The sequence below is a fragment of the Leopardus geoffroyi genome, chromosome C3 (genome assembly GCF_018350155.1).
Source record: "Leopardus geoffroyi isolate Oge1 chromosome C3, O.geoffroyi_Oge1_pat1.0, whole genome shotgun sequence".
Lineage (NCBI taxonomy): Eukaryota > Metazoa > Chordata > Mammalia > Carnivora > Felidae > Leopardus > Leopardus geoffroyi.
This window is the reverse complement of record NC_059338.1, coordinates 133,799,085-133,826,164: the sequence shown is the minus strand read 5'-3', so window position 1 is coordinate 133,826,164 and position 27,080 is coordinate 133,799,085. Positions and strand designations below refer to the sequence as shown.

At 41.0% G+C, this 27,080-nt stretch overlaps 1 protein-coding gene across 1 annotated transcript in view; it reads right to left on the bottom strand.

The window, feature by feature from the left end:
• Positions 1-25,497, bottom strand: part of SLCO5A1 (solute carrier organic anion transporter family member 5A1) — a 211,294-nt gene extending 185,797 nt beyond the window's left edge. The window contains exon 1 of the mRNA XM_045454978.1: positions 25,412-25,497. The gene's annotated coding sequence lies outside the window, so the exon portion shown is untranslated. The remainder of the gene's footprint in view (positions 1-25,411) is intronic.
• Positions 25,498-27,080: the final 1,583 nt, after the last annotated feature.

Genomic DNA, 27,080 nt, shown 5'->3' with positions numbered 1-27,080 from the left:
CATTTTAAAAAAGAAATTTATTATCTTATAGCTCTCAGGGCCAGAAGTCCAAAAACAACATATCAGTAGGGACATGCTCCCTCCAAAAGATCAAGGGAACTATTCATTCCTTCTCTCTTCCAACTTCTGGTGGCTCCAGGCATTCCTTGGCTGGTGGCCACATCACTCCAATCTCCGCCACCATAGTCACATTGCCTGCTTCTTCTCTGTCCTCTTTGTGTCTCTTATTAGAACACTTTTCATTGGTTTAGGGCCTGCTTGGATAACCCAGGATGATCTCATTTCAAGATCTTAACTTAATTACATGTGCAAAGACCTTTTTACCAAATAAAGTAACATTCATAGGCTCCAGGCACTTGGACATGGAAATATATTCACAGGGGTTCATTCACCACACTATAGACCACTATAGACTATCTTCAGACATCCAAAATTCACATCCATCCCACATGCAAAATTCACTCACCCCATCCCAACATCCCCCCAAATCTCAACCCATTACAGCATCAACTCTGTCTAGAATCTCACCAAAATGTCATCACCTCAACAGTCCCAAATCTTATCGTCTAAATCATCTAAACCAGGTATGGATGAGACTCTGAGTATGAGCAATACTAGGGAAAATTTTTTCTCTGTGGGCCTGTGAAGTCAGAAAACAAGATACATACTTATAAAAAACAATGCTGGGACAGACATAGGGTAATAGGAGAAAATGTAAGAAAATAAAAAGGACATTGGTCCCCCGCAAGTGTGAAATCCAGCAGGGCAACTCCCATTGGGTTTCAGAGCCTGGGAGTTACCCTCTGTGTCTCAGAGCAACACAGACCTCTGTACCCATGGCTCCACCAACCTCTGCCTCTGTGCCTGTGGCTCCATTCTCCGGGCCCAAGATTCCATCCTTGGAATCATTCTTCCTTTTTCTTGAAGGCAGCGCATGTTTACAGCTGAGTAGCTTCTATCAGCCCATTTCCTGCCTGTAGAATGTTGGAAGTCCAACAGCCTTCTTTCATTTAGCCCAGCCTCTGTCCCTTCAGTCCAAGCTGGCACGTTCCTGCTGATGCAACACTCTCAAAACCTTGTCAGTCTCCTGTGTATGTCATGAAACACCACACCATTAGAGACAAGGGTCCTCCATCGATCCTTCCTGAATAACCCCACCTCTATTCCTGACTTCTACTGAGATGGTGGTCTGGGTCCGTGAGTCATACACTTAATCTTTTCAGCAAAGTTTGTCCAGCCAGTCACACTCTTGTCTTCTCTTCAGAACATACTTTCCTAATAGTTAATTTCCTAAATTTGGCATCCTTTGCAGTCTGAATAGGCTGATAATTTCCCAAATCATCAAGCATTAGTTCCTTCTTGCTTAAGTTTCTTCCTCACTTTACTGCTTTTTATTCAAATTTTACTATAAGCAGCAAGAAAAAAAAACAGAACACACCTTCAGTTCTTTGCTTGGAAACCTCAGCTAATACCCAAGTTCATCACTTATAAGTTATATTTTCCACAAAACTATAGAACACACTTTGGCCAAATCTTCCGCCACTGTATGAGAAAGATCACCTCTCCTCCACTTTCCAATGATGTGTTCTTTACTTCTTTTTGAGACCTCATTAGAAATGCTTTTAATATACATACTTCTACCAACATTGTGTTCATAATGATACATGTATTCTCAAAGATGCTAGAAGTTTTCTCTGACAGGTTCACTTCTTTCTGAGCCCACATCAGAAGCATGTTTATTGTCCATTTTTGTACCAACAATCTCTTCAAGGCAAGCTAGACTTTTTCTATCGAGCTTCTCAAAATTCTTCTGACCTCTACCCATTATCAAATTCCAAGCCACTTCCACATTTTTAGATATTAATCAGTACTTCATTTTTTTATTACCCAACAATTTTCTTTCCATGAATATACCACATTTTTTAATCCATTCATCAACTGATGGACATTTGGATTGTTTTATACTTTTTGGCTATTATGAATAATGCTAATATAAATATTCATGTCCAAGTCTATTTGGGAATATATGTTTTCATTTCTCCTGAGAATACAACTAGGAGTGGGAATTGCTTGGTCCTAATTACTATTATAATATTTTGGGGAACTGCCAACCTGTTTTCCAAAGTGGCTGCATCATTTTACAATTCCATCAACAATATGAGAGGGTTCCAATCTCTCCACATCCTTGTAAACACTTGTTATTGTCTGTCTTTTTTACTTTAGCTATCCGGTATCACAGTGTGGTTCTCATCTGCATTTCCATAATGACTAATAATGTTGATCATCTGTCTTTTCATGTGTTTATTGGCCATTTAAATGTATTCTATGGAGAAATGTCTATTCAAATTATTGCCCCATTTTCTTAATTGAATTTATCTTTTTATCATTGAATTGTAAGAATTGTTTGTACACCATAGTTACCAGTGCCTTATCAGATATATGATTGGCAAATATTTTCTCATGATGTTAATTGAAAGTGAAAATCAATATAAACTATTGACTTATTTTTCTTATTTCCTAGCCCCGTTTATAAATAGAACCTAAGGCAATGAATCTTGAGCAGCAATAAATCCCCCTATCACCCAGATCCTAATCTCCAAAAACTTGGCCCCACTAAAAGGAACAAAGACTCCTTGAAAAATTAGTCATCCCAAGTCTAAGTGAAAGAATAAACAAAATGGATACAATACCAGGATCTATTAAAGATTAATGGGGTAGGGGCAGGTACCTGGGTGGCCCAGTCAGTTAAGCATCTGACCCTTGATTTTGGCTCAGGTCATGATCTCACAGTGAGATCTAGCCCTGCATTGGGCTCTGCATTGATAGCACAGAGCCTGCTTGAGATTCTCTCCCTCTCTTCTCTGCCCCTCCCCTGCTTGCCCACTGCTCTCTCTCTTCTAAATAAGTAAATAAACTTAAAAAAAAAAAAAAGACTAACGGGGTGGGAGTAAAGGCACAACTCCTCAAAGGATCAGGAACCCGGAGAAATTTCTGCTGGCCAAATTTGGGACTATATGGGCATTTAAAAGAATTATAACTATAAATGATTACAAATATTGGATATATAGAATTGAAGCATCTATAGTGATATTAAAAGCACAGTGGGAGAGAAAAAGAAGCAAACTCATTCATCATCACTGGAGGTAACTATTAAACAACTACTGTCTCTAAGAAATTGGCAATTAAACAGAAAAAATAAATATTTATCACTATGTTTTAAGGAGAAACAATACTTCATTCTCATTTGATGAGGGAAAGCTCACTTTTAGGAAAGAATGTCAGGTAATAAATGGAGGAAGAAAGATATCATTGAAAATTCACTATTTTCCAAAAAGAAAAAAAAAATCCAGCATTAGAAAAGAAAAAAATTCACTGTTTTCCAAACCCCAGTAAAGACATTGATTCAGGCAAGGATCGTCAATGCATGTTAAAAAAAAAACAAAAACAAAAAAACAAAAAAAAAAACAGATGAAGATGTTTGCACAACAAGATGGTCATAAGGTACAAAAGTATCAACCAACATATCACTTGCTAACGGCAAAGGCAAAGTACCTTTACAGTGATGAAATCTGGTGATGGTTATCTTAACTAAATGTTATGGACTGAATGTTTGTGTCCCCACAAAATTTATATACTGAAGTCCTAACCCCCAGTGAGACTGTATTTGGAGATGGGGCCCCTAAGGAAATAATTAAGATTAAGAGAGGTCATGAGGGTGTGGGCCCTGATCTAACAGGATAGTGTCCTTACAAGAAGAGAACCCCAAGAGCTTATTTTCTCTCTACACACACACACACACACACACACACACACACACACACACACACACCAAGGAAAGGCCATATGAGGGCACAGTGAGAAGGCAGCCATCTATAAGCCAGGATGAGAGCCCTCACCAAGAACCAACTCTGCTGGTCCTTGCCCTAGACTTGAAGCCTCCAGAACTGTGAGAAAGTAAATTTCTGTTCTTTAAGCATCTAGTCTGTGGTATTTTGTTATAGAAGTCTGAGCAGGTTAATACACCAACTAACCAAATTTAGCATCACTAAAAGCAGAATAATCAGCAATGATGCAATATGAGATACACAGCATGACCTGTAAAAAAAATTTCCTTGCCAAAAATGTTTAACCAGAATGTAAATACGCCAGCTAACTACCAGTTTATAGAAAACACAAGTGCCTCAGTCAGGGTTCTAGAAGATAACAGATGGTATGCTCAGATCACTACTTGAAATTCAGTAAAGGGGGCTACTTTTGCCTCTGGCCAAGATAGAACAGCAGAAACCAGATTTGCCCTTCTGTCTGAAACAACCAAACAATGGACAAAATATATGAAGAAACAGCTTTTAAGATACTGGACCCGGGGCAATGAAGAACAGTAATCTATGAAAGACAATATGCCAATTATGAATTTATTGCCCCTAGGCTCCAAACTCAACCTGAATTGCTTAATTTGCAAACATGAAGATAGTCCCTTTCAATATTTTCCTTTTGCCAGCTGGCACAATATTAAGTGTGTGGTTAGTGAAGGGTGCAGGGGTGATATTGCAGGAGAAAGGAGTTTTGCTGCCAGGGTCAAGTGTGCTTACTGGGTAGACCCCTGAAACATATGCAGCTTCCCCGATATCAGGCTCCTGCAGTCCAGGCAACTATGTCTACCAGAAACCTACAGCTAATACTGTATTTCATAGTGAGAGACTGAATGCCTTTCCCCTAAGATCAGGAATACTGCAAGGACATCTACTCCAACCATTGCTATTCCACACTGTACTGGAGATTCCAGCTTATGAAATAGGGCAAGGAAATAAAAAAATAAAAATGCATTCAGGGACATGTTCGGTATTGATCATGGAGCCTGCTTAAGAGTCTCTCTCTCTCTCTCTCTCTCTCTCTGCTCCCCTACCTTGCTGCTCTCTCTCTCTCTCTCTCTCTCTCTCAAATAAATTTTTAAAAAGTTTATAAAACAACAGCAACAACAAAACAAATACGAAATAAACACCTCAAGGAGCCCTCCTGTAGATCTTGGGGTCATGAGTTCAAGCCCCACGGTGGACATAGGGATTACTTAAAATAATAAAGAATAGGGGCACCTGGGTGGCTCAGTCAGTTAAGTGTCCAACTCTTGATTTCATCTCAGGTCATGATCTGGTCGTGGGATGGAGCCCTGCATTGGGCTCTGAGCTGAAGGCACAGAACCTGCTTAGGATTCTCTCTCCACCTCTCTCTGCTTCTCCCTTGCTTGTGTTCTCTCTCTCTCTCAAAATAAATAAATAAACTTAAAAAAAAGAAGAAGAATAAAATAGCCAAGATATGGAAGCAACCTAAGTGTCCATCGATGGATGAATGGATAAAGAAGATGTGAGAGATCTAGAATTAGATTTAGATATATAATGGAATAGTACTCAGCCAATAAAACAAAAATGAAATCTTGCCATTTGCTACAACACTAATGGACCAAGATGTTAAGGGAAAGACAGAGAAAGACAAATACTATATGATTTCACTCATATGTGGATTCTAAAAATCAAACAAAACAAAACAGACTCATAAATACAGAAAAAAACAAAATGGTGGTTGCCAGAGGGGAAGATAGGTGGGAAAATGGGCGAAACAGGTGAAGGGGATTAAGAGGTACAAACTTCGAGTTATAAAATAAATAAACTAAATAAGGGAGGTAAAGTATAGCATAGGGAATATAGTCTATAATATTGTATAAACTTTGTATGATGACAAATAGTAACTAGAGGCATCACAATCATTTTGTAATGTATATAAATGTCTAATCATTATGTTGTATACCTGAAACATAATATTGTGTGTCAACCACACTTCAATTTATGAATAAATAAATATTTGTGTTTAATAAATAATTGATGTTCTTCATGTCACCACTAATATTTAAAATTACAGGTCTAGGGGCACCTGGGTGGCTTAGTCAGTTAAGCGTCTGACTTCAGCTCAGGTCATGATCTCGTGGTTGATGGGTTCCAGTCCCATGCTGGGCTCTCAGCTGACAGCTCAGAGCCTGGAGCCTGCTTCCAATTCTGTGTCTCCCTCTCTCTCTGCCACTCCCCTGATTGTGTTCTTCCTCCCCTCAAAAATAAATAAATAAAGCATTTTTTAAAAATTAAAAAAAAATAAAATTACAGATCTAGACTAATCATGTTTAAATGTTTTTTAAATATCCTAATATGCCTGCTTTCCAAAAAGCATTAGCCATGTTGAATAAGACTTGATACTTCTGCGATTAAATTTATCAACTATAAAAGTGACACGGACTTAGCATTGGTTTCCAGGAGTTGATTACGTTTTTTCTTCCCAACTCCCACATCTCTAATCTGAGAGCTGACCTGATGGATCACAGAAACACTTTGGAAGGCAATGTGAAAGAAAAGCAATGGGAAAATCACTGAAAGCCCGCATTACTGATAAAAATACAGCAGCGGCCATAAAGTGATTTGGGAGTACAAAGCGCCTGAAAGTATTATATGCATTTAATCAAAATAAACCTCATAAACAAGAAATAATATCCCAAAATATTTCACTGGCTTAAGGGATTTTTTTAATGAGAGAAAACATCCTAGTTTGATTAAGCCTGTGAATAAACCATGTATTGGGCAAAAATTCGTGTTCACTTCAAACAGCCTCCCTGTGAATACTCTTTACTGTTACCAGCGCTTAGAATCAACCCAGAAAAGGATAAAATCTCCAACCCACTCACCATACATTTAAGCCTGAGGGCTTTTGGTAAAAGATTCCCAGAAAACTGTTCAGCTGGCCCAAAGATTAACCCATCTGTAAATGCATCCAGTAGTCACTGAGCACGCTGGGGTTTTATCCATCTAATGAATACTGGTCAGATGCAAATCTGTATGTAGTTAAAAATAAAAGACCCCATTTAATCCTCCTCCGGACTTTTTGTTTTGCTTCTCAATACAGGACTGCTGTGGATATTTCAATGTTACTTCCAGAATTACAAATTCCTCCAGAATAATTCAAAGATACTAACATTAACAGCGGGAAGACAACTCCACGCACTTTGCTCAGACCCTATTCGTTAGAACTCTTAAGTGAAATAAATAAATAAATATGAATGAAGCAGTCTGCATGCACAATTGACAGTGGTCAAAAATATGGGGCTCTAAGCAAGACAAAAAGAATAGTTAACACTGAATTGCAAGAAGGCAAAGATCATAAGGCTGGAAAAGCCATGAGGAGCCATCAAAAATATAAGAAGATTCCAGGCTATCAATCCTATCCGATTTATGTTGTCAGTGTTTAGCAAGGTGCCTGCCACAGGGTAGGAGGCTAAGTAAATAAATTAGTTGATATTCTCTGCTGCGATTGAGACCTCTAATAGCTAGTCTCTACTTCTTCTGTAACAATAGAATACCACATTTTCAGCTGGGTGCAGGACGGCCCAGAATCAAGACTACATTTCCCAGTTTCTGTTGCAGCTAGATCCACCCATATAATTAAGGTCTGACCAATGACATAAAAGTAGAAGTGGAGTGCTCCGTTTCCTCTGCTTCTTCATTCCTGCTGGCTAGAATGCAAGGATAAAGGCTAGCACTCCAACAACCGTCTTGTATACCAAGAGGTGGCCCTGGGAATTTAAGTAACCCAGGGTGGAGCCACAAGACAGAGGTAGCCTGAGTTTCTGGCCCAGGGAGATTCATAACATTCCTTCATATTCTCAAATGTGAAATAAACTTGTATTTTCCTTAAGTTACTGATATTTGGGGGTTTCCTTTATTTGCAGCTGAACCAAATCCTAAGTATTACACATGCTTTACTTAATTATTTCCCTACTGTGTGTTTAGTTTTCCATTTTTAGCCTCTTCAAATAGTGCTACCACCATGAAAAGGGCCAAAAACTTTTTTCCTGTAAAGAGACAGACAATAAATATTTCAGGCTTTGCAGAGCACAGATGGTCTCTCTCACATATTCTTCTCCTTCCTTCTTTTTTTTAAACATCTCCTTAAAAATGTAAAAACCATCCCAAGCTCATAGGCTGTACGAAAACAAACTCAAACTCTACAGCCCAGATTTGACCTGTGGGCTACAGTTGGCAGACCCATGTTTTAAAGCAATAACTTCAAGCTTTTTTCCTAGCCTCAGAAGTCACTCTACAGACCAAATTTTACTGGTATCCAAATATGTAAGAGACTAAGAGTCGGCCTGATTGCGTTGGGCTATTTCCTTTTCTCCTCTTTCTCCTCTCCTCTGACGCCCAATGTCCTAACAGGGCTTTACCAATCCACAAGGCTCCTCAGAATACACTTTGAAAACCACTAATCTCTGACTTAGTACTTTTCAGTCTCTGTCATCTATTTGTTCAAGTGCTATAGTAAATCTAGGCCTTTTTTTTTTTTTTTTTTTTTTTTAAGGAAAAATCTCAATCATATCAGCAGGTCATTCTTCAGACTAGAGGTTGTATGTAGTATTGTTATAGGTACACAAATATATACATATATATATTCATATATTCATATACATATATATATACACACACACTCATGTACACATACATATATATTTCTTTTTATCAGGAAGAGCAAATAGACTACTTTCAACATAAAATCTGATGATTGCTAATTGTCCCTATGAAAGAAGGTAAGTGACACCACCATTCACATAAATAGGGACATAAATTGTATACTATTCCCTTCTGTTTACAAAGACTGCCAAAGGAGGGAAGGAGTACTTAAAGCTATAATTGTGCTAAAGAAGAGATTGTAGACTATAGTTTTAAACTTCAGCCATGCTTCGTAGCACCTGGCCACTCAGTCGGTAGAGCACGAGACTCTTGATCTCGGCGTTGTGAGTTCAAGCCCCACGTTGGAGGCAGAGATTACTTAAAAATGAAATATATTTTTGGGACGCCTGGGTGGCTCAGTCAGTTAAGTGTCCGACTTTGGCTCAGGTCATGATCTCGTGGTTCACAAGTTCAAGCCCCGCGTCGGACTCTGTGCTGACAGCTCGGAGCCTGGAGCCTGCTTCCGATTCTGTGTCTCCCTCTCTCTCTGACCCTCCCCCCATTCATGCTCTGTCTCTCTCTGTCTCAAAAATAAATAAACGTTAAAAACATTTTAAAAAAATAATTTAAAAAATGAAATATATTTTTAAAAATTAATAAATAACAAGCACACAGGGAAATAAAGTATCAGGAGTGAGAATCAGCAGGAAAATACAGTCAACAGAAATAGATTGACAAAGACTACAAATACTGGATTTGCCGGCAAGTTTTGGGTTTTGTTTTTCTGTTAAGTTTATTTATTTTTGAGAAACAGAGAGAGCAGGGGAGGGGCAGAGAGACAATCAAGCAGGCTCCAAGCTGTCAGCATAGAGCTTGACTCAGGGCTTGATCTCACAAAATGGGAGATCATTACCTGAGCTGAGATCAAGAGTTGGACACTTAGCCAACTGAGCCACCCAGGTGTCCCACAGGTTTTTTAAAAACTATGTGTTTATGATGTGCATCAACTAGTTTTTTTGAAATGACAAACCACCTGAAACTCAGTGACTTAAAACAACAAACATTTCTATTACTCATGAATTTGGGTTAGTTGGGAGCATTTTCTGGTCTGGGCAGACTTAGCTGGGACGGGATGGTCTAGGATGGCCTAGGATGGCCTCACCCAAATACGGTACTGCTGGGATGCCTAGAATGGTTGGAATTGGTGGGGTCTCCTTCTACATGGCCTTTCATCTTCCAAGAGGGTAGCACAGGTTTGTTCACGTAGTGACAAAGCACTGCCAGCACCATGAGAAGACAAGCCCTGAAGCACTAGCACTTTTCATGCCTTTTCTTGTAAGTTTGCTATTTTCCCACGAACCGAAGTGAGTCACATGGCCAAACCCAGGGACACCATGAATATCCATATCCAAGAGTCAGGTAATTCCAGTGGCCATTTTATAATACATCTCCTTCACTGTATTTTTTTTTCTTTATTTTATTTTAGAGAGAGCAGTGCTGGGGGCAGAGGGAGAGAGAGAATCTCAAGCAGGCTCCACACTCAGCACAGAGCCTGACACGGGGCTCAATCTCATGACCCTGGGGTCATGACCTGAGCAGAAATCAAGAGTCAGACACTTAACTGACTGAGTCACCCGGGTGCCCCTCCCTCAATGTATTTAAAGAAATGAAATACAAGCTTGAAATATGTGAAGAAAATAGGAAACAACAAAAAGATATTTAGCAGACAGTATCACTCTAAGATCTGGGCAAGAAGACAAGCAAGGCCCCTGCTCTGGACCACGCACTTTAGAGAGCCCTTATTATCACAAACACACATAAAGATAAAGGTATTCAAGAACACACGAACACTACTGTCACTCAGGATCATGCACGTTCCATTCTTATAACTAACACCCTCCAGACTCCAGAAAGAGCATTACCGTTACCTTTCTTTTTGTCACCCAAAGTCAACTGCATCTGAAAGCTGCGATGCTGTCTGTGTTCTGCTTCAGCATAGGGAAGGGATTCAAGGGACAGAAATATGCTAAGGTTAGAATAAAGAAAACTTGTCAAATCCTTTCTCTCAGTTGACATAGACTCAATAAATCCTTACAGAACAGTACTGCTTCCCAGAAATGACAAGCATCCATTTATTTTTTGCCAGGGATAACCTGATAAAAGATTTAAAACAAACAACCAAAGACAAAAATGCATTTTTTTAAATAAAAGACATAACAGTATTTAAAACTCACTGGATATGTTTCAAAGCAAATTAAAGACAGAATTAATAAACTAGAAAGTAAATCAGAAGCCAGAATGCAGCTAAGAGAAACAAAAGATGCAAAATATTACAGTAGAAAAGGACTAGCCTGAGTCTAATCAGCGTTCCAGTAGGAGAGAAGATAAATGGAGTAGCAGTGATAGGTGTAGACAGAATGACGGATAATTTTCCAAAATAATGGTCAAAACCAATACACAGATTCAAGAAAGTTAATGTACTCCAAGTAGAACACATAAAAACAACAAATATATCATAATAAAACAGCAGAAGAACAAAGACAAAAAAATCTTAAGTATCATCTAAGAGTAAAGACAAATGAACTTCAGAAGAGTTAGACTGGGGCGCCTGGTTGGGTTAGTCAGAAAAGCATGCAACTCCTGATCTGGGGGTTATGAGTTGAAGCCCCATGTTGGGAGTAGAGATTACTTAAAAAAAATTTTTTTTAATATTTATTTATTTATTTTTAATTTGAGAGAGACAGAGCATGCATGGGTGGGGGGAGACAGAAGGAGAGAGAGAGAGACAGAGAGACAGAGAGACAGAGAGAAGGAATCTTAAGGAGGCTCCACACTCAGCACAGAGCTTGATGGGAGCCTCAGTCCCACAATCCTGGGATCATGACCTGAGCTGAAATCAACAGTCAGACGCTCAACCAACTAAGCCACTGGGAGATTACTAAAAAAAAAAAAAAAAAAAAAAATCAGTGCACTTTAAAAAAAGAAGAAGAGTTAGACTGACAGTCAACAGCAATAAGGGAAACAAGGAAGCAGTGAAATGATATCCTCAATGTTCTATAAAAATGTAACTACCAATGTAGAGTTCTACAGACCAAAAATAGTCTTAAGAAGGACAAATAAAGACCTTTTCAGACCAACAAAAACAGAGTTTGTCTCCAGCAAATCCTCACTAAAAGAAATTCTCACAGGGGCGCCTGGGTGGCTCAGTCGGTTAAGCGTCCAACTTCGGCTCAGGTCATGATCTCACGGTCTGTGAGTTTGAGCCCCGCGTCGGGCTCTGTGCTGACAGCTCAGAGCCTGGAGCCTGCTTCAGATTCTGTGTCTCCCTCTCTCTCTGCCCCTCCCCCATTCATGCTCTGTCTCTCTCTGTCTCAAAAATAAATAAACATCGGGGCACCTGGGTGGCTCAGTCGGTTAAGCGTCCGACTTCAGCTCAGGTCACAATCTCATGGTCCGCGAGTTCAAGCCCCGCTTCGGGCTCTGGGCTGATGGCTCGGAGCCTGGAGCCTGCTTCCGATTCTGTGTCTCCCTCTCTCTCTGCCCCTCCCCCGTTCATGCTGTGTCTCTCTCTGTCTCAAAAATAAATAAACGTTAAAAAAAAAATTTTTTTAATAAATAAATAAACATTAAAAAAATAAAAATAAATATAAAATTAAAAAAAAAAAAAAGAAATTCTCACAGTTGTACTTTCAGGCATAAAGAATGTAATCCCAGAGAAAGTCTGAGGTATAAGAAGGAAAGGAGAGCAAATAACATGGCAAATCCATGGGCCTATATGAGCAGTAACTGAATAAAATGATCATAAAGGAATGCATTAGGCTGTGAACTGCGTGTTTTCCCTTAGATGCTGCAGCCGCGGCCCCAAGAAGCTTTATACCCAAGAGGTGGCTACCTTTTAAGGGCCTAGGAAAATGATGGGATTATTGATTATAGGACAAAGACTCCCTTCATTCCCACCAATAGCAAGAAACACGGTGAAAACCCAAGACCAGAAAAGAAAGGGAACATATAAGAGAAGGGCTTATGAACAGCCACATCTGGAGATGCAAATTCTAAGCAGGACATAAACACCCAAAGAGAGAAGGGAAAAAGCTAGAGGAAAAAACATGGGAGAGGGGTTGGGGCTCTAGACATCACTACCATTGTTCCCTCAAGATTTGACAAGTCCCGGGGCACCTGGGTGACTCAGTCGGTTGGGCGGCAGGCTTCGGCTCAGGTCATGATCTCTCGGTCCGTGAGTTCAAGCCCCGCGTCGGGCTCCGTGCTGACAGCTCTGAGCCTGGAGCCTGTTTCAGATTCTGTGTCTCCCTGTCTCTGACCCTCCCCCATTCATGCTCTGTCTCTCTCTGTCTCAAAAATAAACGTTAAAAATAAATAAATAAATAAATAAATAAATAAATAAATAAATAAATAAATAAAAAGATTTGACAAGTCCCAAGAATGGTGCAACCTAAGAAAATAAGTGCTTAGTAACAGCTTCTTCATGTAGCTGTAAAACTAAAGAAAGGAAACCTCATTTAAAATGGATGGGGAGGCCAGAAGCGGGAGCCCTTGTGCCCTACCACTCCTTGATTACAGATCCCAAAAGGGAGAAGCCTACTTTACTACTCCAGGAGGAAGAATGAATTTCTCTTTGCCCAGAAACAAGCTCAGCCAATTAGAAAATACCACAACTCAGCCAATGAGACAGCGTCATCACCCTGAACTCCCCATTTCCTCTAACGGACTTTCATTCAAAGCAGCCCCTCCCAACTTCCTCCTTTTCTCTATAAAGTAACATTCCTCCCCAGACTTGTCTATGTTTTGCCATAGCTTGCATGTCCCTAATTGCAATTCCTCAGCTAGTCCCAAATAAGCCCATTTTTCTGGTCAAACAAATACAACTGGCTACTTTTCTTTTAAGGACACACCTAATATGCTAAGTGAAATAAGTCAGGCAGAGAAAGACAGTTATCATATGTTTTCATTCATATGTGGATCCTGAGAAACTTAACAGAGAACCATGGGGGAGGTGGGGGGAGGGCAAAAAAAAAGTTACAGAGAGGGAGGGAGGCAAACCATAATGAGACTTAAATACTGAGAACAAACTGAGGGTTGATGGAGGGTGGGGGAGAGGGAAAAGTGGGTGATGGGCATTGAGGGGGGCACCTGTTGGGATGAGCACTGGGTGTTGTATGGAAACCAATCTGACAATAAATTATATTTAATATAAAAAATAATAAAATAAAATGGAATTAAATCCAAAAAAAAAAACAAAAGGACACACCTCAGAAAGCAGGGTCAAAGGGACTTTGAGCCCAATTAAACTTGGGAAAACTCTAAGCTTTGCCACAGTAATGACTAAAAAGTTGGGAGAAAATTATTTAGAGGGCTAGTTAAAAGGATGAAGATTATTCAGACAAAAGTAGGAATAATTAAAACCCTTTCCATCAGTATGAAGTGTTCTTTCTTAAAGACTCCGAACAAGCTGTTCTCTTAAAATGGGTGCGCTTATAACTCTGAGCCCTTCAACAAAAAATGTTTTCCCGTTTTATTGAGAAATAATACATCACTGTGTATAAGTTTAAGATGCACAGGGCACCAGGGTGGCTCAGTTGGTTGAGCGTCTGACTTGGGCTCAGGTCATGATCTCACGGTTTGTGAGTTCAAGCCCCACATCGGGCTCCCTGCTATCAGTGCAGAGCCCACTTCGGATCCTCTGTCCCCCTCTCTCTCTGCCCCTCCCCTTCTCATGCTCTCTGAAAATGAATAAATGTTTTTTAAAAAGATTTTTTTTACCAAGATGTACAGCATGACGGTTTGATTTACATATATTGCGAAATGATTTCCACAGTAGGTTTGGCTGACATCTATCATCTCATAAAGATACAATAAAGAGAAAAGAAAGGAGAAAAGAAAAAATTTTCTCCTGTGATGAGAACTCTTAAGATCTACTTTCTTAACAACTTTCTCGTATATCATACAGCAGTGTTAACTGTAGTCATCATGTCCCACATTATATCCTTCGTACTTACAACCAGAAATTTGTACCTTTTGATCCCCTTCCTCCAATTCCCTCTCCCCCCCACCCTCTGCCTTTTTTCAGATTCAGCATATAAGTGAAATCATACAGCATTTGTCTGTCTCTGTCCAACTTATTTCATTTAGCATAATGCCCTCAAGATCCATCCATGTTGTCACAAATGGCAAGATTTCCTCATTTTTCATGACTGAATATATTCCATTGTATATATACACCACAACTTCATTATCCATTCATCCACCAATGGACTCCTAGGTTGTTTCCATTGTCTTTGCTATTGTAAATCATGCTGCTATGCATATATCTTTTTGAGTTAGTTCTTTTGTTTCCTTTGCATATATTCCCAGAAGTGGAATTGCAGGATCATATGGTAGCCCTATTTCTAATTTTTTGAGGATCCTTCATACTGTTTTCCACAATTGCTACACCAGTTTACAATCCTACCAACAGTACACAAGGGTTTCCTTTTCTCCACATCTCTGCCAGCCCTTGTTATTTCTTGTCTTTTTGATGATGACCATTCTAACAGACATGAGGTAATATCTCATTGTGGCTTTAATTTGCATTTCCCTAATGACTAGCAATGTTGAGCATCTTTTTATCTTTTCTGTTGGCCTTTCGTGTATCTTCTTTGGGAAAGATGTCGATTCATGTCCTTTGCCCATTTTGTAATTGGGTTATTTGTATTTCGCTATTGAGTTGCATGAGTTCTTTATGTATTTTGGATATTAACTTTTCATCAGATATATAGTTTCAAATATTTTTCCCATTCCATAGTTGTCTTTTCACTTTGTAGACGGTTTTCTCTTTCTTTTTTTTTTTTTTTTTCTGTACACAAGCTTTTGAATTTGATGTAGTCCCATTTGTTTATTGTTTGTTGTGTTGTTTGTGGGCAAACTTTTTAGAACCAGACCTCAGAGCAGATTTTAAAACATGCCATGGTCAAATGCCCAGACAGACACAGGTGGTTGCCTAGATTCACAATCATGCCCCCATCATCTTCCTAGCTAACAGAAGACTCATCTTCCAGCTCATGCACAGCTACTGGCTTCAGAGAAATCTAGATCTTGCCCCCATCATGAATGACTTATTCATACTCTTATTTCCCTTACCAATCATTGGTTTAGACATGAGCAGTTACATGATTATGATAAATGAGACATGAAAGGAGGACTGCCAAGACAGAAAAGACTTCTGGGAGGTTTTCCACTGGCAGAAAGAGACAGCCCCTCTTCATCCAGTTGGAGTTAACATCTGCTTGTGAGGATGGGAATATGAGATGGGTAGAGCTCCCATCTCAGACCATGAGGAAAAAACCAGAGACATATTCAGGCCAGTCAACTCACTGAGTATGGAAGAAAAGGAGTCCCTGATATCACCTTTGAATTTGAGCCACTGAATTACCATTAGACCCATTTTGTTTCGGAGGGTATGTTTTCCATATTGTTTAGGTCAGTTGAGGCAGGATTTCTTATTAATATCCCAAAATACAGACCCAATTTAAAACTGGAGTCATGAGTGACTCTTATAACCTAATCCACCACTATGTGTTGTCGAGCCTTGTTAGCTTGTCTCACCCATCTCTCCCTCCCCTTGTAGATCTCACTGGCAATCCAGACGCGCAGAACATTTCACTTCTGGGTTACTCACTAAGGCAGCTTCTTAGTTCATCTCCAGCCTCCAGTCCCATTGGTTTACTATTTCTCATAGACGACGGCCCCCCGTGGCAAACATTTCAAGGCTCCCAATCTTGCCCAGTGAAGGTCAGCTAAATGCTTCACCTAGTTTTCAAAAATTTTAGCTGGAATTTTTCAGCATATGTTTAACTAGCCCAACTTCACATTTCAGGCAGACTTGCGCCCCACCGAGCAGTGTGGGTGGCACATTATCAAATGCCACTGCTGGACATGGCCTGCGCACAACTGGCCAGCCCTGCAGCGGCTCTTTCCAAAGGTCATGCGCTGCAGACGCTTCATCCGGAAGGAGGAGCCCAGCCTCCCTCACATCTCAGCTGTTGTCAGTGGTTGTTTCCCTCTAGAGTGTCTTCACCTTTTAGACTCCTTGCTCTTACTTTCTCTCTCATTTCTTCCACTTGAAATTCTTCTTTTTTTCTCTCTTGAGGACTTTTGGGGGGTTTTTTCTTTGTTTTGACACTTAAAAAAAAACCATTTTCATTCTCAACTCCCTAACCTTATTTTTAACATATTTTATATTCTTCTCACTTTCATACTTATCGTTTTATTTCAGTAGTTGTAGCTTTTCACATCTTCTATTTTCAATCTTTATTTCACCTCTCATTTTCAACGTTTTATTTTATTTACTTATTATTTCTTTTGAGACAGAGGGACAGATCATGAATAAGGGGGAGGCAGAGAGAGGGGGAGACACAGAATCTGAAGTGGGCTCCAGGCTCCCAGCTGTCAGCACAGAGCCCAATGCGGGGCTCAAAACCACAAACTGCAAGATCATAACCTGAGCCAAAGTCAGACGCTTAACCGACTGAGCCACCCAGGAACTCCTTTTTCAGTTTTTTCTTAGATGATTCTTTTTTTTAATTCCATTTTTTATTCTCTCAATAGGTTATGAACATTTTTCAGTTCTCTACACAGTCCTTTTATTTACAATAAATCTTCAGAAATAAGGTCACACTTGGTTGAGTGCTACAGTTTTTTTTTTTCAGTCAGCTCCACACCCAACATGGGGCTTGAACTCACGACCCTGAGATCAAGAGTTGCGTGCTCTACTAACTGAGTCAGCCAGGTGCCCCTAGACGGTTCTTCATCTTCACTCCTTCAGCCTTTTACCTCTCCCTATTTTTACCTTAGTCCCCCTTTTCTTCCTTTCCTATTTTTCTTACTTCTAATCGATTTTTCTTATGCCTACTCAGACATATGACTAGTGCAGTATGATTGGAAAAGGCCCACACCACAAACAGGGGAGATGAGATTTACAAACTAAGCCAACTGGGTAGTTCTCCCAAGTAGCAACCAGCTCACCTAAAACACCCGAACTAAGGAGAAAAGAAGGTTGTTTTCCTCCACATCAAGGAGAAGTCCCAGGGAGGAGCACTGCAAAGTGGCAAAAGGTAGATTCTCTCTTGCCTCTCTTCCCAAAATGGACACTATCATCCAACCATGCGACAAAATTTGTTGAAGATCTTTTATGTTCTAGGCACTGGGGATACAGAGTTAACAAGACAGATGTGGTTTTCTGCTCCTCTGGTGCCTATATTTTAGCAGAGAAAGGGAGACAGGAGGCAACACATGAATAAAATAAGTGCTTTGAAGAAAAGAAAACAAGACATTATGCTTTGAAGGGGATGAGGAGAGAGGTCAAAGTAGGTTCTCTGAGAAAGTGACGTCAGAGGTAAGAGGTGATTGAAATGACTCAAGCAAGCATGTGAATATCTAAAAGGGAGCAGAAAGTAATAGCAAAAGCAAGTGTGAAGAGCCTAAGAACAAGCTTGGCTTGTTGGAAGAACAGAAAGACCAGGAGGGCTTAGAACCTAGTGAGCAAGGGGGAGCCTGGACACAGGTGAAGCGAGGCTCAATCCCCCCGGAAGGTCCTCCCCGACCACAACAGTCCGGGCCCCTTGCAGGACCCTACATGGAGGAGCTCTCTCCGCAGGGCCACACCTGCCCCGTTTGTACAGCCTCACATTGCACAGGGATTCTTGCTCACGTAGGATTACCAGTTCCACAAATGAGTACAAACTGGCATTATCCTTACATTTGGTCATTTAGGATGCCTCAAGGATAAATTCCTAACCTGGCCCTTTAAAGTTGCTGGGTAGGGGCACGTGACGGGCTCCGTCAGTGGAGCATGTGACTCTTGACCTCTAGGTTGTGAGGTGTTTTTTTTGTTTTTTTGTTTTAAGGTTTGGGATTTTTTTGTTTTAATTCTTATTTTTATTTTTTTTTTTAAATTTTTTTTTTTCAACATTTATTTATTTTTGGGACAGAGAGAGACAGAGCATGAACGGGGGAGGGGCAGAGAGAGAGGGAGACACAGAACCGGAAACAGGCTCCAGGCTCTGAGCCATCAGCCCAGAGCCCGACGCGGGGCTCGAACTCACGGACCGCGAGATCGTGACCTGGCTGAAGTCGGACGCTTAACCGACTGCGCCACCCAGGCGCCCCTAATTCTTATTTTTAGAGACAGAGTGAGAGCAGGGGAGATGGACAGAGGGAGAGAGAGCGAGAATTTAAGGCAGGCTCCACACTCAGCCTGGAGCCCCACACGAGGCTCCATCCCATGACTCTGGGATTAGGACCTGAGCCAAAATCAAGAGTTGGACGCTCAACCGACTGAGACACCCAGGTGTCCCCGAGATTGTGAGTTTGATCCCCATGTTGGGTATAGAGATTACTTAAAAATAAAATCTTAGGAGCACCTGAGTGGCTCAGTTGGTTAAGCAGCCAACTTCGGCTCAGGTCATGATCTCGTCATCTGTGGGTTCGAGCCCGGCATCGGGCTCTGTGCTGACAGCTCAGAGCCTGGAGCCTGCTTCGGATTCTGTCTCTCTCTCTCTCTCTCTCTCTCTCTCTTTCTCTGGCCCTCCCCAACTTGTGTTCTCTCTCTCCCTCTCTCAAAAATAAATAGACAATTTTTTAAATAACAAAATCCTAAAAAAATAAATAAAAATAAAGATGCTGGATGGTTCCTAAACTGCACAGTGTTCCTAAACTTCATGGAGAGTTTTTTTTTTTTTCTTAGAGCCCTTAATGTGTTTGCAGAAGTAAAACCTGGAATATCGGAAAATATTGTTTTTATTTATTTATTTTTAATGCTTATTTATTTTTGAGAGAGAGAGAGAGTATATGTGTGTGAGCGGGTGAGGGGTAGAGAGAGGGAGACACAAAATCCAAAGCAGGCTCCAGACTCCAAGCTGTCAGCACAGAGCTGGGCTTGAACTCATGAACCGCGAGATCATGACCTAAGCCAAAGTCAGACGCTTAACCGACTGAGCCTCCAAGGCACCCCATGGAAAAGATTGTTTTTAAATTTGAGGGTTCAATAGGTACACAATATTAAAACTGAACAATATTAGAAAGCGAACATCGGGCAGCCCTTGTCCCAGAAAAGGAAACTTAGTCATTGAGAACCACATTATACACAAAATAAGAACAAAGTAAGTAAAAATATGCAGTCACTGGCCTTATTGTGTACTTCAGGACAGACAGAAGCCACTGTTCCCTGCCAGTGAGTGGCTTCCTCCAGACTGGGCAAGGCAACCCCACCCCTCAAAGGGTCTGAGAAGGAGTGGGATTTGCAGGCAATCATGGCCAGGCTGCCTGCACTGGAATGTACCCACGGGTCACTCAGCCAAAGAAAGATTCCCAACCTAATCTTGGGAAGGGTAAACTGGGCAAAACTGGGAGTAATCTGAGGATCTGGCCCTTCCAGGAGGGAATAGCTGGCATAGATGCTGCTCTCTGATTCTGGGTGACAGGATAAACATAGGAGAAAAGCTTTATGACATGGGTCTAGGCAATGATTTTTTTAATACGACACCAAAAAGCACAAGAAACAAAATAAAAAATAAACGAGTGGGACTACATCAAACTAAAAACCTTTTGCACAGCAAAACAACAAACAAACAACAAAATGAAAAGATGACCTACAGAATGGGAAGAAAATACATGCAAATCATACATCTGATAAGGGGTTAATATCAAACAACTCAATAGCAAAAAAACAAAATAAACAATTCAATTAAAAATGGGCAAAGGAGGGGCGCCTGGGTGGCGCAGTCGGTTGAGCGTCCGACTTCAGCCAGGTCACGATCTCGCGGTCTGTGAGTTCGAGCCCCGCGTCGGGCTCTGGGCTGATGGCTCAGAGCCTGGAGCCTGTTTCCGATTCTGTGTCTCCCTCTCTCTCTGCCCCTCCCCCGTTCATGCTCTGTCTCTCTCTGTCCCAAAAATAAATAAACGTTGAAAAAAAAAAAAATTAAAAAAAAAAAAAAATGGGCAAAGGAGGGGCTCCTGGCTGGCTCAGTCGGTTGGGCATCCGACTTCAGCTCAGGTCATGATCTCACAGTCTGTGAGTTCAAGCCCCACATCGGGCTCTGTGCTCACAGCTCAGAGCCTGGAGCCTGCTTCCGATTCTGTGACTCCCTCTCTCTCTGCCCCTCCCCTGCTCATGCTCTGTCTCTCTCTGTCTCAAAAATAAATAAAAACATTATAATTTTTTTTTTTTTTTAATGGGCAAAGGAGGCACCTGGGTGGCTCAGTTGGTTAAGCATCCAACTCTCGATTTTGGTTAATGTCATGATCTCACAATTTGTGAGTTTGAGCCCCAGGTCAGGCTTTGCGTTAACAGCACAGAGCTTGCTTGGAATTCTCTCTCTCTCTCTCTCTCTCTCTCTCTCTCTCTCTCTCTCCCTCTGTCCCTCCCTCACCCCTTAAATAAGATGGGCAAAGGACATGAATAGACATTCTTCGAAAAAGGATATGTGAATGGTCACATAGGTACATGAAAAGGTGCTTGACAATCCTCTAATTATTAGGGAAATGTAAATCAGAATTGCAGTAAGAATTCACCTCACACCTGTCAGAATGGCCACTACCAAAAAGACAAGAGGTAACAAATGCTAGTGAGGACGTGGAGAAAAGGAAATGTTTGTGCACCATTGTTGGGATTGTAAGTTGATACAAGCACTATGGAAAACAGTATGAAGGATCCTAAAAAACTAAAAGGTAGAACTATGATCCAGGAACTTATGATCCAGGATTTCCATTTTTCCATTTCACCATGTCTAAGAGTTATCTGCACTCCCATGTCCATTGCAACATTATTTACAATATCCAAGACATGGAAACAACCTCTGTCCACTGATTGATGAACGGATAAAGAAAATGTGGTGTACATATACAAGGGGATATTATTCACCCTTACAAATGAAGGGGATCCTGCCATTTGAGACAACATAATGAGGGCATTATGCTAAGTGAAATAAGTCAGAGAAAGAGAAACAATATATGATCTCACTCATATGTGGAATCTAAAAAATATAGAATAAAATAAAACTCATAAAAACAAAAGAGATCAGATGTGTGGTTACCAGAGGGAGAAGGGAGGGAATGTTCTAGACAGGTGGTCAAACGATAGCCTTCCAGTTATGAAATAAATAAGTACTGTGGGGGTGGGCACACCTGGCTGGCTCAGTCAGAAAAGCATGTGGCTCTTGATCGTGGCTCGAGCTCGAGCCCCGTGTTGGCTGTCAGGATTCCTTAAATAAATAAAAATGTAAAAAAAAAAAAAAAAGTACTAGAGATGTAATGTACCCCATGATAACTGTAGCGTCAACACAGCTATAGGTGCGCCTAGCCGGTTCAGTTGGTAGGGCATGCAACTTTTGATCTCACGGTTGGAAGTTCGAGCCCCACGTTAGGTGTAGAGATTACTTAAAAACAAAATCTTTAAAAAAACAGAGCTATATAGTATATTTAAAAGTTGTTGAGAGTGAATCATAAGAGTTCTCATCACAAGAGAAGAAAAACTTTTTTCTTCCTTTTTTTTTTGTATCTATAAGAGACGATGGATGTTAACTAAACTTTTTGTGGTTATCACTTCACAGTATATTTAAGTCAGGTCATTGTGCCGTATACCTTAAACATACACAATATTGTATGTCAATTATATCTCAATAAAACTGAAAAAGATTAATCTCCTACAAAAAAAAAAAAAAAGAAGAGGAAGGAAGGAGGGAGGAAGTCAGGAAGAGAAAAAGGAAAGAAAAGAAATAAACCTTTACCAAATAGCCCATACTGTACTAGGTGCTTTCAAAAGCATTAGTTCTAAATTACCTGCCTTTAAAGTCAGAAATAGTCTCCCTGACATTAATCGTAAGCAAGGCCAGATTTTTTAAGCCCTAAAGCTTTGAACATGAATTAATTTGTCCTCTAAATCCAGGTCTCTCTCAAACAAATGATGTTAATGCCCAAGGGGGTTATGAGATCAAGATCTGTGTGTGCATTTAAATTCCTCATCTTGCCTCAATTTCAAAATAGATGTTCAAGTATCTAACCCTTAAATCCGCTTACAGGGAGATAGATGTTTTTGTCTCCAACTTCCTCTTCTCTGTGTGTGGGACTGAGTAGTAGGACAGATACCAAAAAACCCCTGAATGGCTGCTGTGTCACATAAAGAGCTGCAGTCTTAGGAAACTTCACGCCTATGTGGTTTATGTACTCTGCATTTGTACCTAGTGAGAATTAAAGGGGCTAGAAATGTTTGCCCTTTGAAAAAGGTAGATGTTTGAAAGACTGAGTGCTGAAGAGAGACTAGCTTTACTTTGTGTACATCGGGCAGACAGGCTAGGATATAGAAGCGGCAGGGAAGCCGTCCAGCAGTTAGAACTCTTCCACGATGGATGGGCTGCCTGTGGAGACAATGTGTGCCCTCCATGGGAAGTATTCATGCAGAAGCTAGAACATTGTCAGGGATGCCATAATTAGTATTTCCACCTAAATTGGAAAATTGAACTAAACCAGTGGTTTCCAAATATCTGTCCAGCTATGACAGTCTCCACTGATCCGAGACAAAATGATTTTAAAAAAGCAATGTCATGAATTTTTCCCAGAGCTCACTTTATTGAATTTAAAGGACTGCTCTTAGGGGTATCTCGCCATCTCAATCGGTGAAACATACGACTCTTGACCTCAGGGATGTAAGTTCGAGCTCCACATTGGGTGTAAAGATTATTGAAAAATAAAAATGTTTAGGGGCACCTGGGTGGCTCAGTTGGTTGAGCATTCAACTCTTGATTTCCACTTGGGTCCTGATCCCAGGGTCGTGGGATAGAGCTCCACATCAGGCTCCATACTCAGCATGGAGCCTGAGATATTCCCCCTCTCTCTCTCTCTCTCTCTCTCTCTCCCTGTGCCCCTCTCCACTGTTCATGCTCTCTCTCTCTCTAAAAATAAAACAAATAAAATAAAAATAAGAACCCTTAAAAAAATAAAGGATTGCTCTTAGTTCTGAGATGACACAGAATGAATCCTTCCTACCTTGTCATCATTAGTCTCCACACTTCTATGAAATAGTGGTCTAGATGACAGTCGCTGCTTTGTTTTTTATTTATATGGCAAAAGTAAAAATAGCATCACTATGCTGACTACCCCCCAATTTTTCATCTATGTTAATAGCCCACAGAATTCAAAAGTCAGGGGACTGTTAGACTACAGTCTAACTCAACTCGGACTACAGTCAAACTCAAAAGTCACCCAGTTGTTCAAACCAAAACTTTGGGGTACGGTCATCTCAAAACGTTGAGCCTTCTCCTTCCCTCAATCACAACATCCATGACATACGAGCCTGTCACATTGATTCTATGTTTACAATATGCCCCAAAGTGGCCCTTTTATCTTGCAAGATGCCCCTAGCCTAAGCCCCCATCGTCTCTCCCACCAGGTTCCCTGTAGCAGCTTCCTAACCAGCCTCCCTGGTCCACTCTTCGCCCAGCACTTCAGTTCATTCTCCACTCAGCAATCAGAGCAATTAAATATGTCTTCACGTCATGATCTTCCCCTTAAAGCCCTCCAATGGCTTCACATCCCACCTGGAATAAAATCCAAATTCCTTACCATGAGAGAATACCCTAAAATATCTTGCCCTGCCTCTCTCTTCAGCCTCAATTTATCCTTTATGTCCATATATACGGCCTTTCAGTCCTTCCAACAAACCAGTCTGGCTTCTGCTTCAGGACCTGGCACTTGTTTTTCCTTCTGGTTTGAAGACTCTTTCCCAGGATCCTCCAGAGCGGATTCCTTCTCCTCACCATTCAGACCTCAAATGTCACCTCTTTCAAAATCTTCCGAGGCGTGCCTGAGTGGCTCAGTTGGCTAAGTGACCAACTCTTGGTTTCGGCTCAGGTCGTGGTCTCACGGTGTATGAGTTTGAGCTCCGAATCAGGATCTGAGCTGGCAGTGCAGATCCTGCTTGGGATTCATTCTCTCTCTCCCTCTCTCTCTCTCTCTCTCTCTCTCTCTCTCTCTCTGCCCCTCCCATGCTCATGCGTGCTTGCTCTTGCACTCTCTCTCAAAATAAACTAAAAAAACAAAAAACAAAAAACAAAACTTCCAAGACTACCCATCTACATCAACCCCTCTCCCACCCCAGTGCCTCTTTAACTTAACAAATGTCTGTTTTGCTTTCTTATAACACGTATTTATAGTTTAAATTGCTTTGTCCACTTATTCATATGTTTATTGCCTGTTTTCCATTCTAGAAGGAAAGCTTCCCTAGGGCAGGGGCACCTGGGTGGCTCAGTCAGTTAAGCTGCCTACTTGGGCGCAGGTCATGATCGCATGGTTCGTGAGATCGAGACCCCATTGGGTTTGGTGCTGACAGCATGGAGCCTGCTTGGGATTTTCTCTCTCCCTTCTCTCCGCCCTTCCCCTGCTTGCTCTCTCTCTCTCTCTCTCAAATAAATAAATAAACATTTTTTTAAATAAAAAATAAATTTATAAAATGAAGGAAAGCTTCCCTAGGGGAGCAGCCACATCTGCTTGCTCGTTTCTGTATTCCCAGCTAAGGAAGGGAACAGCACCCAGGCAGGTGAATGAATGAATGAAAACCTTCTGAGTCTAAGATTCCAAGACCCGTTGTCTCTTCCAAAATGTCTTTCTATGAACAAATACACTGAAAGGAAGCATCATTTATTGGAGAAAAATAAGCAGGGTGACCTCTAGTTCTGAGCCAAAACAAAATACAACTTGTCATAGTATTGTGTCTGTTTTGTTTTGTGTCACAGAGAAGCAGGGATCATGGTAGCTTTCCCCTCCAGAGCAGGTTGAAGCAATGAGCGAACAGAAGCAAACCTAAAAGGGAGGTCCTCAAAAATGCTGATGTCTCAGAATACACTCAGAGATGGACTGAGGAATGAAGTCATGATTAGAATACTTACAACAAGAGCACGGAGATTATTTAGTACTGGGCACTCATCTGAGCGCTATGTGTCCATTAACTTGCTTAAATGCTCCCCACAACCCTACGAGGAAAATACTGTTGTTATTCTTCAAGTCAGCTACAGAAGAAAAAACAAAAACTCAAGGCTCTGACATGGTTTCTCACACTCCCTGACTGTCACTGGCAGATTCAGTGCCCGTTCAGATTTTTTTCTTTCCAGCTTCTCTCAACATCATTCAGAAAGTGGAGAGGGGGGGACATCTTTATCCCTTTCTCACGCAAAGATTAATTCCCGTCACAAATATAATCTGTCGTGCCCTATAATTTCCCGCGACAGGATGTGAATCTGTAACCTCTGTGAGACAAGTTAGGCAAATAAGCGCACCGAAAAGAATGTATAAAATAGAGCGCAGTAGCCACCGGAAACCAGAACGGCGCTAGCCCTCGTGTGGTCAGTTGTGGCGGTAACCTGCCGGAAGGCGGCCTCCTCGATGCGCAGGGGGTCAGGGTCTCGTCAGGAAGAAGTGCACAGCTGCTCCTGATCCTGCTCCAAGAGCTGACTCTGCTGCCAGAGGCCAAGAGCTTCCCTTTAATTGCTTCTCTCCTGCCCCCATTCATTAACATATGTCCCTCCACGTGACACAGAGAAAAAACACTCCCTCTGGAAACGGGCCACTCCACTCGGAAGGACGGCCCTTAGAGCCCTGCCTGGATAACACTTTTGTATGTGGTAGTGAGTAACAATATGGCTGGCTAGCACCTTTTCATTCACAGCACCACTGACATATGTCTATGTGGAAGAAGAAAGAAAAAAAAAGATATTCCCAGATTAAGTGGCACATTTGGTGGGAGAGACACCCGAAGCAAGATGAGAAGGGGGCAGGGGACATGCATTCAGGAGGCATGAAAGAGGCATTTCTTCATTTACTTAAGTAACATTAGGAGAACCTCATCCCCAAAATAAAAAGCTCTGGGTGGGCCTTGGACAGTTCCGCATAGAAGGCCACAGCTACTGAGCCCGGTGGGCACTGATGTGTCCTGTTGTCCTAAGGATAACGAGGACAGAGCACACAGCTTGGTCTCTGAGCTCAGGCTGAATATGAGAGTTTAAGAACCAGGTTTCAGATCAATTTCTAAGTGGACAGATTTAATGTATTGGCACTTAGAGCCAAGAAACACATTCCTTTTATAGAACGCATTTGTGTTCCAGAAAGACGCTATGTGCATCAGTTTCAAATTACCGACTGGCTTTTGCTTCTCAGGGATTCAACGTATCATTTTTAAGCTGATCTCTACCTTTTTAAAGACAAGCTGTACGTTTCTTTAAGAGACTAAATGATTAATGGCGATGGTTGCACAACAATGCAAATGTACTCAATGCCAGTGAACTACAGACACTTGGAAATGGTCAACACGTCAGTTTTATGTTACCACAATTTTGTAAGATTTTTACTTGGAAGGAAAAGGAAATGGAAGCATATTTGAAAGTTTCATCTTTAATGATATAGTGAGGAGACATCACGATACTACCAACAGTGTTTTACATATATTTCAATATTAAAATGACAAAACAACAAAGAAGAGAGTTACTAAAACTAATGCGAAATATTTTGTTTTCATGCATAATGTTTGCATGAGGACCCACAACTTGTAATAGCACAAAGTGC